The following is a 13,278-nucleotide window of genomic DNA, read 5'->3' as shown; positions in this document are numbered from 1 at the left end:
AGGTCAGTAGGCAGTGGTTTAAAATGTGGACTTTCTCTGTTATGATTAAAACAGATCACTTACTTCCAAATCCCAGCCCTGTCAGCCGTCATTACCTGTGTAATGTAGGCAAGTAAACCTCACTAGCTTTGGTTTTCTCATATAGAAAATAGACCAAAAAAAAATTATTTATATCAACTCTCAAGCTTTACAAGAACCCTGCTGTTATGAGCTCTATTTTGTTGCAAGGGAACTGAGGCACAGAGGAGTTGAGCAACCAACCCAGATTCACACAGATGCCAATCTGGTTTGTGTCTCCAGGAACTCTGGTTTCAGAGCCTCTATGCCTTACCAATGAGCCTCTTGCTCCCATAAGCACATGAGACATGATTAGGAAGGGCCCAGCACACAACAAATGCTCAGTAAATATTTCCTAATATTTGGATAATTTACTTTCACATTCCAGTCTTGTTTCTTTCTATTTTGTTATTCAGTACACCACACAGCTCCGACACTCAGCGTTCAACCTTATGCAACTATTGCCCGTGAACACAAAAGTACACTTGGGCTGCCTAAAAACTACAGACATGTTTATACGAGAAGGGGAGCATCGTGGCACATTTGGTTTTTATTGCTTTCAGCACATTAGGCATGTAATATTTATTTATTAGGTAAAGGTGAAAAGTAACAGATCACCTTAGAATAAAAGTACAGATGAGTTGCTTGAGAAAGGGCTAAATAGAAAATTGGCTGTTATAAATTTACAATAACTAAAATCCCTTTTCACCTAGAGCCTTTCTTGGAAGTAGCTTATGTATGTGCTGACAATGACTGACATATTGGGAATGAAACCCATCTTAACAGTACAGGATGTGGAAGTGTATGCCAAAATTACTTAAAGAGAAGAAAGGAAGTCAGATGTCAAGTACAGTTAAGGGCAATTATTCTTTATTTTGGAGGAGCTTTCCAGTGAGCTGAGGGAACACAACCCAGGCTGAGGGTGTGGGATCTTATTCAAATCATGAATCAGAACACATTGAGAGATACATAGTCTGATGACAAGACAGAGTGTAAGGACTCATGACATATGCTTCTTGCAACCATAGAACTCATGATGAGGGACCTGCTGCAAAATGGATATTCAGGTTTCTGGTAACAAAGGCTGATCAAAACAAAACGATTCCATTCAAATTTGTTATATTTCTTTTCACTATTTCCCAGTCATTACACACAATTTGATTTGAAATACTTATAAAAGAAATGTACCCCAGTACAATGCAACATTTAAGAAATTATGCATTCCATTTATAGAATTACTATTAATGCAAACTCATAGTTTTGCCAACACAATTTAGATATTTCTGCCTCCATATTGCAATGATTGCATTATCCCCCCATGGCTAAGTGGAGTGGTAAGCACATTTGTTTAATAATAAAGTAGATAGTAAATAAATCAACACCCTTAATGAAAACTAAATTGAGCACAGGATTTATGCCACTATGAGGAAATCTCCACAAAACAATATTCACTTTAATGCTTTCTTTTTCCTCAACTAAAATCCTACAGTGTATCAAAATGAGGACAGCACCTTCAATGTGAATTATGTAGGAACGGACACGATGACAATTCTGTTTTTCAGAGTAGGCTACAGAGCCACTTCTGCTTGTCCCCACGAGTGTCAGGGTTGGCCTCACACTCCTCTTGATTATGGATCTATAGCTTTGAAGGAGCAAAATTGGCAAGTAAGGGCTTTTCAAATCTAACCCTTCCTAAGCAAAGCCGATTCTGACGACTTTCACTTTCCCTCTCTTGTTCAGCAGAAGCAACCCCCAGAGGAGTTGTGTTATTGACTAAGCCCCAGTCCGTAAATACCCCTGAACATCATCAAAAAACAGAGAGAGAGAGAGAGAGAGGGAGAGAGAAACACCAACATGAGCCAAAGGACGCCTTTCTAAGGAAGAAAAAGCCTGAAGACGTTCACTTCAATGGAGAGAGGGCTGTTTACTTACATTGCTCGCAAGACCTTCCAACAGCTGGAGTCTTTGAACTCTAGTGTGCGCAGATGTGGAGCTTTTGCTCAAAATCCCATTCCCCTTTGGCAGCGAGGAGTATTCATAACTCTTTGGGGCTTCAGATTGATAAGTAATTTCCTGATTCGCTTTCAAAAGCGTTCTCCCAGGCTTTGAGCAGTGGCAGAGAGAGGGAGCGGGCAAGGACCCCAGCGAGCAATGACGCTGTGGCCTACACAGACCTCCTGATTGTTTGATCGAGCCCGAAAGAAGACGTCGATGTTACAAACAAAAATAAATAACTTCCTTTATCTGTTGGCTCACTCCCCAAATTGTATTTGGGAAATAGCACAGTGAGTATAGACAATATTTTTTCTAAAATATAATATTAGCTGAACACCTTCTCATTTTTGTGCTGGGAAAAATCAGGGCACCTCTGACTGGTCTTCAAAGACCAGCTGTTGCAATTTCTTTCTTATCAGCCATTTTAAAAGATATTCTTAGAAACCATGCAGCCCAGCCCCTTTGGTTGACAGTCAAAAGAAATGATACCCAGGGCTTGCAAGACTTGACCAGGATCACATAGCTGGTTAGTGGAAGGACAGGAACCTAAGAGCTGACTGTCAAGCCAATGCTCTGTCCACTGTAGGGAGGTGGAGGCAGGTGCAAGGGTTGGAGGTCTGACTCTTGATCTTTAAGATACCTCTCACTGGATATGGCCCTTAATGTTTCTGACTTCTGGTTTTCACAGCTGCAGAATAAAATCGTTAATAGTGGCCCTTGCTTGGTCATACAATGTGGTCATCTCTGTGAAAGAGTTTTGTCCATGATGAAAGCAATTGTATCTTATGATGAAATTTTGTTGACATAGTCCAATTTACATGCTTCTTTTCTCTCTTCCATTCTCATTTTCCATTCAATGTTATTTTCTTACTGAAAGAAATCATTGAGTGACTTTTGGATGGAGAAGGAGGAGGATAGAGGCCAGGAAATCAGATAGAACATAGAGAAAACTTTTACCTTGGAAATCCAGGTTAAGATTAGATGAAAGGGTATACAGCATATCTTAACATTTGCCTCAGAAAGAACACTAGGTCTAGAAATACAAAGTAAAGCTTGGCCACTGCCTCAAACACTTAACAGCCAAAAGGAGCCCTGTGGAGTCCTTTAAACATTTCAAAACACAGTTGACTCACTGGGTATGTGATCCCTGTCGCATTGCACTTATCTCATTTTGTTGTGGTTAGAATCAAATGAGGTGTTTATCAAGATAGTACTTTGCAATGCTTCATGCTTTGAAACTGGAAAGTAGTTGCTATGGTTTGAAGGTATGCATCCCCCCACAAATTCATATGTTGGAACTTAAGATCCAATGTGATAATATTAAGAGGTGGAGGAGCCTTTAGGAGGTCATTAGGTCACAATGACAGGGCTCTTATGTGGGATTAGTGAGCTTGTACAAGGGCTGGAAGGAGCTAGCTAAGCCCTTTTTGCCCTGTATCCTCCTGTCACATGTGGACATAGCATTTGTCCCTCTGCAGGATGTAGCAGCAAGGTGCCATCTTGGAAGCAGAGACAGAGTCCTCACCAGACCCTAAACCTGTTGGCACCTTGATCTTGGATGTCCCAGCCTCCAGAACTGTCAGAAATAAATTTCTGTTGCTTGTAAATTAGTCAGTGGCAATCTGTTATAGTGGTACTAATGGGCTGAGACAGTGGTATTTTCCAGTGGGATGTGCAACTACCATTGCCCATTTCACCTATATCATTGGCTGAGACCACTTGATGCCAGGACTCCTGGGTTCTAACTTGACCTTTTCCCCTTTTTTTCTTTTTGAGGAGTGTATTTCGTCTTTCTTCCCTTGTCATTCAACTCTTGGTACTTGTCTCTCACGCTTGCCACTATTGGTTTTCTTTCTTAAGGTTCAAACTGTCCCTCCATTTCTCGTGTAATGGTAAGAATGAAGAACAAAGAGAAAACATTTTGTTCAGTCACATAGAAAGGCATCTAAGGTGCCTTGACACAAATGGGATGTCTTTATTTTTGAAGTAGCCATGAACAAAGATCAAATAAATCAAGATCAGCACCCCCTTGAAAATGATCAAGTCATGAGTCCAACTTACATTTTATGGTTCCATTCACTTCTTTTACCTTTTACAAATTTATTATCTAAATGTTATTCAGTTAAGATTTGCACTCTATCATCTGTAAGAAAAATTTTCTAATTGAGTCTTGCTTGCGATACCATGACAAAATACCATAGACTGGGTGGCAAAACAACAGAAATTGATTTTCTCACATTTCTGGAGTCTGGAAGTCTGAGATCTGGGTGCCAGCATGGTTGGATTGTGGTGAGGCTTCTCTTCTTGACTTACAGATGGCGGCCTCCCTTCTGGGTTCTTGTATGCTAGACAGAGGGAGATCTTTCTCTTTCTCTTCTTAAGAGACCATAGTCCTATAGAATTATGGACCCATCTTATGATCTCATTTAACTTGAATTAAATTAGCTATGAAAGCCTCTATCTCCTGATAAAGTCATGCTAGGGGTTAAAGCTTCAACATATGAATTTTGGGATGATACAATTCAGTCCATAGCAAGCCTGCAGGAAGTGAAAGAAGGGAGCTAATACTTATTGCACCTTTTTTCCCCTCATTGAATCATCAAAACAGCGTTGATAGGTTGGTAGTGACTTTTCTAAGGTCACAAAGCTAGTAAGTGGCAGTGATCAAATGTAAACCATGATGACCAGAACCCTGCTCCCTTCATGACACATTCTGTCTCCACCTCCTCTTCTCTCCTGGATTTTGAGCTGTGATCCTTTATTTTCCCTTCCCACTCTTCCCTGTTTAGTTGCCTGGAGGCAAGACATTGTTACCCAGAGCACCATGAGAAGGAAGCCATGGGGATTCCTTCCATGTACCTGATGATATTAGACTGACAGCTGTAGAGAGTTTGTCTGGAATGTTCTCTCCCTGCCTACCTCCCAGCCTCCTTCATGTTAATGAGCCTCTTCATTAGTTCAAACTAAATTCACATGCTTCTTCCCTGGGATGCTTTCTTTCATCTGACCCTCACCCACTCTTGCTCCTCCTTGCTATATTCTCTAATACTGTCCTACACTTTCCCTTCATAATTTTTCTCCTTTCATAAGATTTCATAAATGTTGTTTTATTATTGTAGTGGTTATAGCAATAGTTATATGTTTCTAAGATAATTTACATAATGTCTGTCTCCCTCACCGGTCTGTAAGCTCCCTGAAGTCAGGGATGCTTTGTTTACTAAGATATGTCCAGCCATTAGAACAGTAACATGAGAACCTCCAGAGGAGGAAGGGAGAATTAGACAGTGACAAACTGGGGGAAATAAATAGTAGAAGAAAGGCCCTGTAAAATTCACCTGCAGCAGTGTGACTAGTAAGCATACGCCCAAGAACAGTCTAATGGGGCCCCTTTATTAAGCCTGCTGTGTACCACCAAGTGCATTCCTCCCCTATTTTGCTAGGTTTGGTTAATCAGGAATGAGGTTGTTAATGTGAAATGAGGCAGCTTGAGGAGCAGATCTTGGGTCACATCTGTTGCCTGCTGGTCAAGGCCTGGGCTCCTGCAAGGGCAGCACAGCCTGGCCCTCTGCAGGACGGGCTGCCTGTTCATACCCCATCAGCCTCAGTCTCTTCTTAGAAAGAGCTGATGGGACAGAGGTGTGAAGACGTACAGGAACCAGGAGGAATTCCTACCAGGGAAAGACATTTTCCGTTAAAGGAACCACATGTGCACAGAAACGAAATGACAGTGTGTCGTGTTTAGGGAACCTCAAGAAGCCTAGTTTTATTGGTGAGTTACAAGAAAATGTGATAGTAGAAACGAAAGTATCAGATAAATCTTAAGTGTTTCCATTATTATCTATTTCTCAAATTTGTTTGGAGGGCCAATGAGAGCGTACATGTGGAATTGTTTTATAAACTGGAAAAAATCCTATGGAAATATTTTTATTACAAATTCTTTTGGATAAAGATAACTAGAATATTAGGCTAAGAAACCATGCTGGGAAATGGAATTATTTATAAATTTATTTATAAACTGAAAGTTTTGATTAATTTCCTTCTTCTAATCTCCTTTCAAAGACTAGAATGTAAGTTTATAGTATCTATTGAATATGAGTGAGCTGAGATGCATATTTTCAGCTCAGCACCATCCCTGGCCATTTCTACTCTCTCTCTGAGGGAACAGGGACTGGAAGCCTGGAACTACATTTCCCAGAACCACTTGTAGGCAGAGTCCCTGGTTAGAGCCAGCCAAGGAGGGCACACACAAGTCTGCAGTCTGCCTAAATATTGTATTATAGTATGGTATATAGTAATACAGGGTTGTGAAAGATAGAAAATAATTAGAGGACATTATTCTTTGGTGTCAGTTGCAGAGCGGGAACAGCCAGCTGATGTGAGGTTTGCAGGAAATTCTGGATGTGATCGTAGAATCTCACACTTTTGTGTGGCTTCCCAGCAATCTTGTTCTCTGGGTTTACAGTCAAACAGAGTGCTTTTTTCCTCTAATTGTTGGTCACATGAATCCCTTTTAAACAATTATTTTTTATTTAGAAATATTTATGGACTCATAAGAAGCTACAAAAAATTTACACAAATGCCCTAGCTTCTTCAATGGTGACATCTTATATCAATATAATAATCATAAAATCAAAAAAATTGACATTAGTACAATAGTATTAGGCAGACTACAGACCTTAGTTTTTACAGTTTTTGTGTAGATTCATTTGTGTGTTGCATAATTCAGTATAGTTGAATGCAATTTGAACTCATGTGTAGATTCTCTACAGTTCTTTCAATGGCTCTTAAGGACTTTGATTTCTTGTCTGAAGTCTCTAACCAATGCTATTTTCTTAACTGAATGCTGATTGAGGTGCTTAATAGTTTCTTGGTGTTATCACACGTGTGAAGCCTTGCAGTCAAATTTTGGTGCTTACCTTTCATTATGTTCATCCATGTATTCAACTAAAATATTACTCACTGAGAGTACTTCACATGTCCTTCTTTCCCATTGTTTTCATCACAGGATGACCAAGGCATTCTCCGTGTATCATCATATTATATGTAAGTGATCAAAAGAGATTTTTAGCTATTTGTTGGACTTTTAATTGCTCAGTTTTCAAAGTCATCCTTAAGATAGTAGATTAAAAATGCAAAACTATTTTAATCATTCTTAAATAATGGTAAAATAATTTATATATGGTAAGACAGGAAACAAACAATAACAGGTATAGCTAATGGATAGGAGGAGGCCAAGCTATCATTTTTGAAGATAATAAAACTGTACACCTAAACAGTGCAGCAAATTTAATAAGGGCCATTAGAAATAATATTTATTGAACAGAGTTAATAGATACAAAAAATACATACATGAAAGTAGCCTTTCTATATATCAAAATAATCAGAAAACAGAATGTTTAAAAACCCTCTAGAATCTAAAATGATGCTGGTTTCCCTGCAGAGGAAGGAGAGACTGGCCTCTCCCTAACTCTGGGCTGTTTTCTCACTTGAGACTTAATCAGTACAACTTGTGTGCAGAGACTCTCAAAATTTTGCTAACATATTTTTTTTTCTTTTCTCATCCTTACCTCTGACTCATTAACCACAAGTGATCAAAATCTGGTTTGAAGAAGCTGAGGGAAATAAACTCTATGACATGTCCTGTGTCCCTTCCTAATTAAGACATATTTCCTCTCAAAATATTCTAGCCTGCAGAGATGGTCCCTGGCTGTAACTTAATTTTTTTAACATTTTCCACAAGGCAGTGAAACAACTTGCCCTCACATATTTCAGAATATGATCTTTGCTTTACATTCACCGTTTGGCTGGCTTTTGCAGAATAAATGAACCATCTGCCCTAAAGAACTATGCAAGTCTTCGCCACTTGCAACCAGTGGGACTAAGAAGTTTCCTGGCTAACATTTGTTAGGTGCTAGCAAAGTTCATTGATTCTTCTGGGCATTATCTTAATTAATCTTTACCACTATACAGGTAGAAAATTAAAGTCACTTAAACAAAATCTCAAGGCTACCAAAAGGTAGAACCAAGTTAAGTGCCAGATGGTAAGGCTGCAAGTTCTTTCTCTGCTTTTCTTGTAGGTGACAATAATTTTCTTTCCAACAGGGTTTCAAAAACAAGATCTGGGAATCAGCCTGGTCCCTGTGATACTGATACACATACATCCTAGTGAGCTGCATTGGCTGCATCAGCTCAGTGTGTCTAATTTTAAAAGTCAACCTGTAGAAAAATGCCAGATAAATAAATGGTGCTGGTAGTACTAGGTAATGATGAAAATTGTATAAGCGATATATGAGTGCTGAAAATGTAGTGGTAGTCCCAAGCATAAGACTGCCACTTGTTGCTGGAAACCTTGTCATGAAAGAGTATTTGGATTTAGTTCCTAAGTGGAGTTAATTCTTTAGAACTTTAGCACCTAATGGGGGCAACAAAATTCACAGCACTCTCAAAAGTATAATTTAGAAGACTATTTTCCTGAATAATAGTTCTCCTTTGAAGACTACTGGAAATTGCCTTCTTTCTAATTTTAAGATTTTGATTGAAAACATTCAAATGCAGGTCTAGCTTCAAAGCATAGCTTGAAACCCAGAAGCACCTCCTGATTTGTATTGCTTAATTAATTGATTCAAAAGAAGAAAGAGGTTCCAAATCCCAGTAATTTTCATTGTGGATAAATAGATGCATTCCCTATATACCGTAAATAGTTGAACCAAAATATCCCTCAAAAGAGCCTAGTCTCAACCCCTTTGACTTCCCAGTCTCTTAATTTAACAGTCATCACTCTCTTTTCCCCTCAATTTTTCCATTCCTCATGTTCATCAGCATGACCATGCTGTCTCAGCCAACCCACAGGAATCACACATGCACTTCCTGTCTTAACAGTGAAGCTCTCACTTAGTTGGTAGATTATTCAGGATAACGATATTTACAGAGGCTGCCTTGTTTTAGTTCAGGAACACATAACTGCTCCTTTGGAGATTGCAAACAACGTCTATGTCACATGTTATTTGAAAGGTAAATATGCAGCCATGAAATAAAATTTAAGAAAGAGAAGAAAATAGAGGAAGGGAAAAAAGTAAGGCAAAAGAAAAAGGGAGAAAGACAGTGAAAGAAAAAGAAAAGGCAGAGGAGGGAGGCAAAGCAAAGGGTTAGATGCTGTAACTGCAAGTGACCGCAGACTTGGGCTGTGCTTTCCTTTTTTGCAGGGGACTATTCACAGTTTTTCATGTGCCATACCATGCCCGTCTTCCATGATACAGCAACAGTAAACTGACTTAACATGCCCTCAACTGTAGCTAGAGTTTACACTTACGAGTGCCATTTTTGGATAGGGTAACCAACCATCCTAATTTTCCTGGGACCGAGATGTGGGGCTTTCGATTTTAAAACTGGGATAGTTCAGTCTAAAACTGAGGAATTTTCCACAGCATAGGATTTTCAGTGCTAAAACCAGAAAAGTCCCAGGCAAATCAGGAAAAGCTGTTCATCTTATCTTTGAATGAGACAGTAAATTGTGTCTCTTACATTTTTTGAGCATTGCACAGGAAACTCTCCAGCTGTTAGCCCATCTTCCATGTGCTGGGATCTGTGTTACATTGTGCATATTGTAGGGGACATCATTTTATTCTGCTTGCTCAGCAGCCCAGGAATCTTTGGGTAACTCCTTTCCTATCTTATATGTTTCCAGTTGGGCTGTCATGCATAGTGCCCTTCACTCCTGCTGCCTCCCACTGAGGTAAGCAAGTCAGCCAGGGTAGGCTAAGCAAAACAGACTATTATTATCTCTGACACCTACAGCAACAGTGATTAGTTGAGTGGTGAGTATGGAACCCAAGGAAGGCAGCCCTTGGGACAGAGAAGTCCCTTTGCTCTTAGTGAAGACTATTACTGGTCATCTTCTTCACCATGTATGACAAATTCCACAGGTACAGAATGAAGTCAGAGGGAGAGGGAGAGAAAAAAATACTTGGAGCATCTTTTGGGCCCCTGGATCCCACCACATAAGAAGCTAACACCATTCCTAGATTGCCCAATTTCATGAGCTAATGCATTCCCTCTTTTCTTAAGCTGGAATGAGATGGGTGCTTGTCATGTGCAACCAAAAGAGTTGTGACTAATAGACAAATATGAGCTCTTTTATTCGGGAGTCAGTCCTGAGAGACGGGTCTAAGTTGAACCACATGAAATCACTGATATTCAACTTCTTTTGACTGCAAATGCGCAAATTCTGTTTGGTGCAATTTAAATATTATTATGTCTGCTGCATAGATGAGGAAAACACTTAGTGGTGATAAATAATATGTCCAAAGTTGCACATTTGTTAAGACAGTAGACCTGGGAACCAAACCCAGGTCTTTTTGATTCTAAGGTACACAAGTGTATTTCCAGTAGTTTATGCGGCCTGAAAAGAGATCTCTTAAGAGCCATCCCTTGCTATTTGACAAAGTCCTTGAAATATACTAGATTTTGATTCACACTTTTATGTATGAACTTATATATGGTGTCAAACACCTGCTTGTTTGCTTGTAAAATCCTCGTTTCACTGGATATTTCATGAAGAGAAGTCAGACACACCAGTGTGCAAAGAAAGGAAAAACCCTGTTCAACTCTGACACGTATTTTCATTTTGCCTCGGATGAACCCCTAGGTGATGATATGTCAGCTTTTCAAAAGTAATCTAGCTTTGGTTTTCACTGACAATCAAGAGGTGCTATTCTTGAATCAAAATAAAGAGATTGTTTGCCCATGCTATTCTCTGTTCAGAGAGACTTTTCATATACCTCAAGCCCAACATATTTATAATTTACCTGTGACAATGAGAGAAGGATTCTGGGTACTTTCTTTTGTCATGATTATTCCATGTGCTTGCCCAGTGATGCAATGGAATGATGCTTTCCCAGGGAATATATTTTTTTCTCCATGGTGGTGTTCCATACATACTTTCAAAGTGGCAGAACATGTATACAACATATGGAAAGTTTATCTGGCATTTCTTTAGCATTTATTATATGTGAAGTTATTACAATTCAGGATTGTCTGTTTATTTTAATTAATGCTAGAGAAACAATGGGTCTTATTGGAGCATGGATAATATTCTATGGCAAATGTTTTTGGCATTATCTGCTGAGCATCTCTCTTCCATAAATTTCCTTCCCCCATCTACATGGTGGCAGGCTGTAGTCATCAGATAATGCTGTTATTAATACTGCTGCATAACACCTCAGTGGCTTATAACAACAAACATTTATTTTTTTTCTTACTCATTAAAGCTATGAAACTTGCCCAAGTTCACACAGCTGGTAAATGATGAAGCTGAGATTCATTCATTCAGCAGACATCATTCAGCTCCTCCTAAGTGCCATGTACAATGAAGAGGCTGATAAATCACCAAGCCAAAGACTATTTATGTCTTACCTGATGATGCTGAAAGTGAAAACAATGTCATTACAGCTCTAGAGAGTCAACCAAAAAGACGGAACGTGACACAGAAAAGGTTTGACAGGATCTGACAAGTCAGGGGTGTGATGGTTTAGAGGATACAGATAACACTGGCCAGAATGGTAGCCATAGTGGGATCATAACAAGATTAATTAGACAATGTGAATATAAAAGCATTCCTAGTAGGAGCTGACATTGCATCTCTAATTTCAAGAGAGGAGAGAAAGGGAAGGAAACATTTGAAGCCATTTTTTAAGTGTCTGCTCTGAACTGGGTATTATCACATGAGGAAAACCCACATAGCAATGTTCAGAGAGACAAGTGCATCTCATTTCACATTTTACATCTTTCTGGATGTCACTTTCTATATGTTTAATGCAATGATAGTGATATTTCTTTCTTCGTATTGTCTTAGTTTATGCCTAACACACTGCAGGTTCTCAATAAATGGTAGTTTTCTTAAGAGAATCTGTTAGTTGTTTCCAATGTTAACTTTGCCATTATTGCTTGTAACAGAAGCCTCATTTGTCTGGGGATGCAATGTGGCCAGGAAAATGCCCAACTTCCCAGAAGCCTTTGTGGCTAGTCAAGGCTGTGACCCACTGAGTTGGGACAGTAATAAGTAAGCAGAGGTTTTTGGAAGAGATTGCTGGGAAAGCTTCATAAAGGAGAAAGGCTTAGGTGTTTTCGCATATTCAGATTTCGTTTTATGTAGTTTGCCATTGATTCAGAATGCAGTCATGGCATTGAGATAGAGTAAATGTCCTGTGATCCCAATAGCTGCATTCTGTACATACCAGGTTGGAGGAACAGAAGGGTAGAATAAACCTGGGTCTCTTATGACCGTGAAGCTTTTGGTCTACTTGAATAAAAAATAAAAATTAAATGTGTCTTTAAAAAAAAAATACCAACCATCCAACGCACAATAATTGCAGGCTATGGAAAGAGCTCCACCTGGCTGAATGACTGAGCTCAGCTTGATCTTGCCAACCACATTAAAACTAGACAAAGCAGCAAAATCAAAGCTTAAAATAAAAATAAAAATAAAATACCATCAAGGGAAGACATGTAACCAAATAATTAATGAGGCATATTATAAGGTTTTCATTATTTAATCTTATAATGTTAGCAATGAAGTTTGGTAGAAAAAAAGGTACAGAATTTCAAGGCAGGGAACTCAGGTTCAAATTCTTACTGAACCTTTTATCAGGGGAGTGAATTTAGGCCAGTCTTTTTATCTTTCCAGGTTTGAATTGTCCACACTGCAAAATCATGATGATAATGACGATGATACTTAATAGGGTTGACATGAAGAGTACTCAAGGGAATGTATGTGAAAGTGCTTTATAAACAATAAACGGTTAGGCAAGGTTTTGTTGCTATTGAAAACTGAAAAGATAGTCAAGTATGAAATAGCCAAGCTTGTCCAGTTACCATCTGGCACCGATGTGTGGTCTAGAGACCTGAAACTGAGGTGCTGAAGGATATATGGGCTGCAAATGCTCTGTCAATGGCTAGCAGTGAAGGTCTTTCATGGTCATAATCATATGTTTTTTACAAACAGAAGTGCCAACCATTAATGGGGAAGAGGAATAAGGAAGAAAATTCTAATTTTTTTGGTCACTTATTGTGAGTCCTTTGGTGTTTTACATATACGATCTTCTTTCTTTAATTAATTGCAGACACGAAGCTACGTTCAAAAGTGCTCTGAGGATAGAACTTTTACATTTTGTAAGTGGAGTTATACTTCAGGTCAAGTTGCCTATAGTTAACACACAAGGATCAAGAATG

General features: G+C 39.0%; 1 protein-coding gene and 1 long non-coding RNA gene across 3 annotated transcripts in view; one reads left to right on the top strand and one right to left on the bottom strand.

The window, feature by feature from the left end:
* The window catches only part of C1QTNF7 (C1q and TNF related 7), a 104,205-nt gene that overhangs the window by 69,961 nt on the left and 20,966 nt on the right, over window positions 1-13,278 (bottom strand). Inside the window, exon 1 of one of the 2 annotated variants that reach the window (XM_032272828.1) lies at window positions 1,990-2,206. The exons of the other annotated variant lie outside the window; for it this stretch is intronic. The gene's annotated coding sequence lies outside the window, so the exon portion shown is untranslated. Of the gene's footprint in view, window positions 1-1,989; window positions 2,207-13,278 lie in introns of those variants that run through there. 2 annotated transcript variants of the gene reach the window in all.
* LOC116546648 lies at window positions 2,253-11,949 on the top strand. The gene is made up of 2 exons (XR_004266800.1): window positions 2,253-2,342; window positions 11,319-11,949. It is a non-coding gene; the product is annotated as an uncharacterized LOC116546648 (long non-coding RNA).

The sequence above is a fragment of the Sapajus apella genome, unplaced genomic scaffold (genome assembly GCF_009761245.1).
Source record: "Sapajus apella isolate SASKATOON/1434 unplaced genomic scaffold, GSC_monkey_1.0 scaffold5, whole genome shotgun sequence".
In the NCBI taxonomy this organism is placed as follows: domain Eukaryota; kingdom Metazoa; phylum Chordata; class Mammalia; order Primates; family Cebidae; genus Sapajus; species Sapajus apella.
Note: the sequence above shows the minus strand (reverse complement) of the source record. Positions and strands in the feature narration are given on the sequence as shown.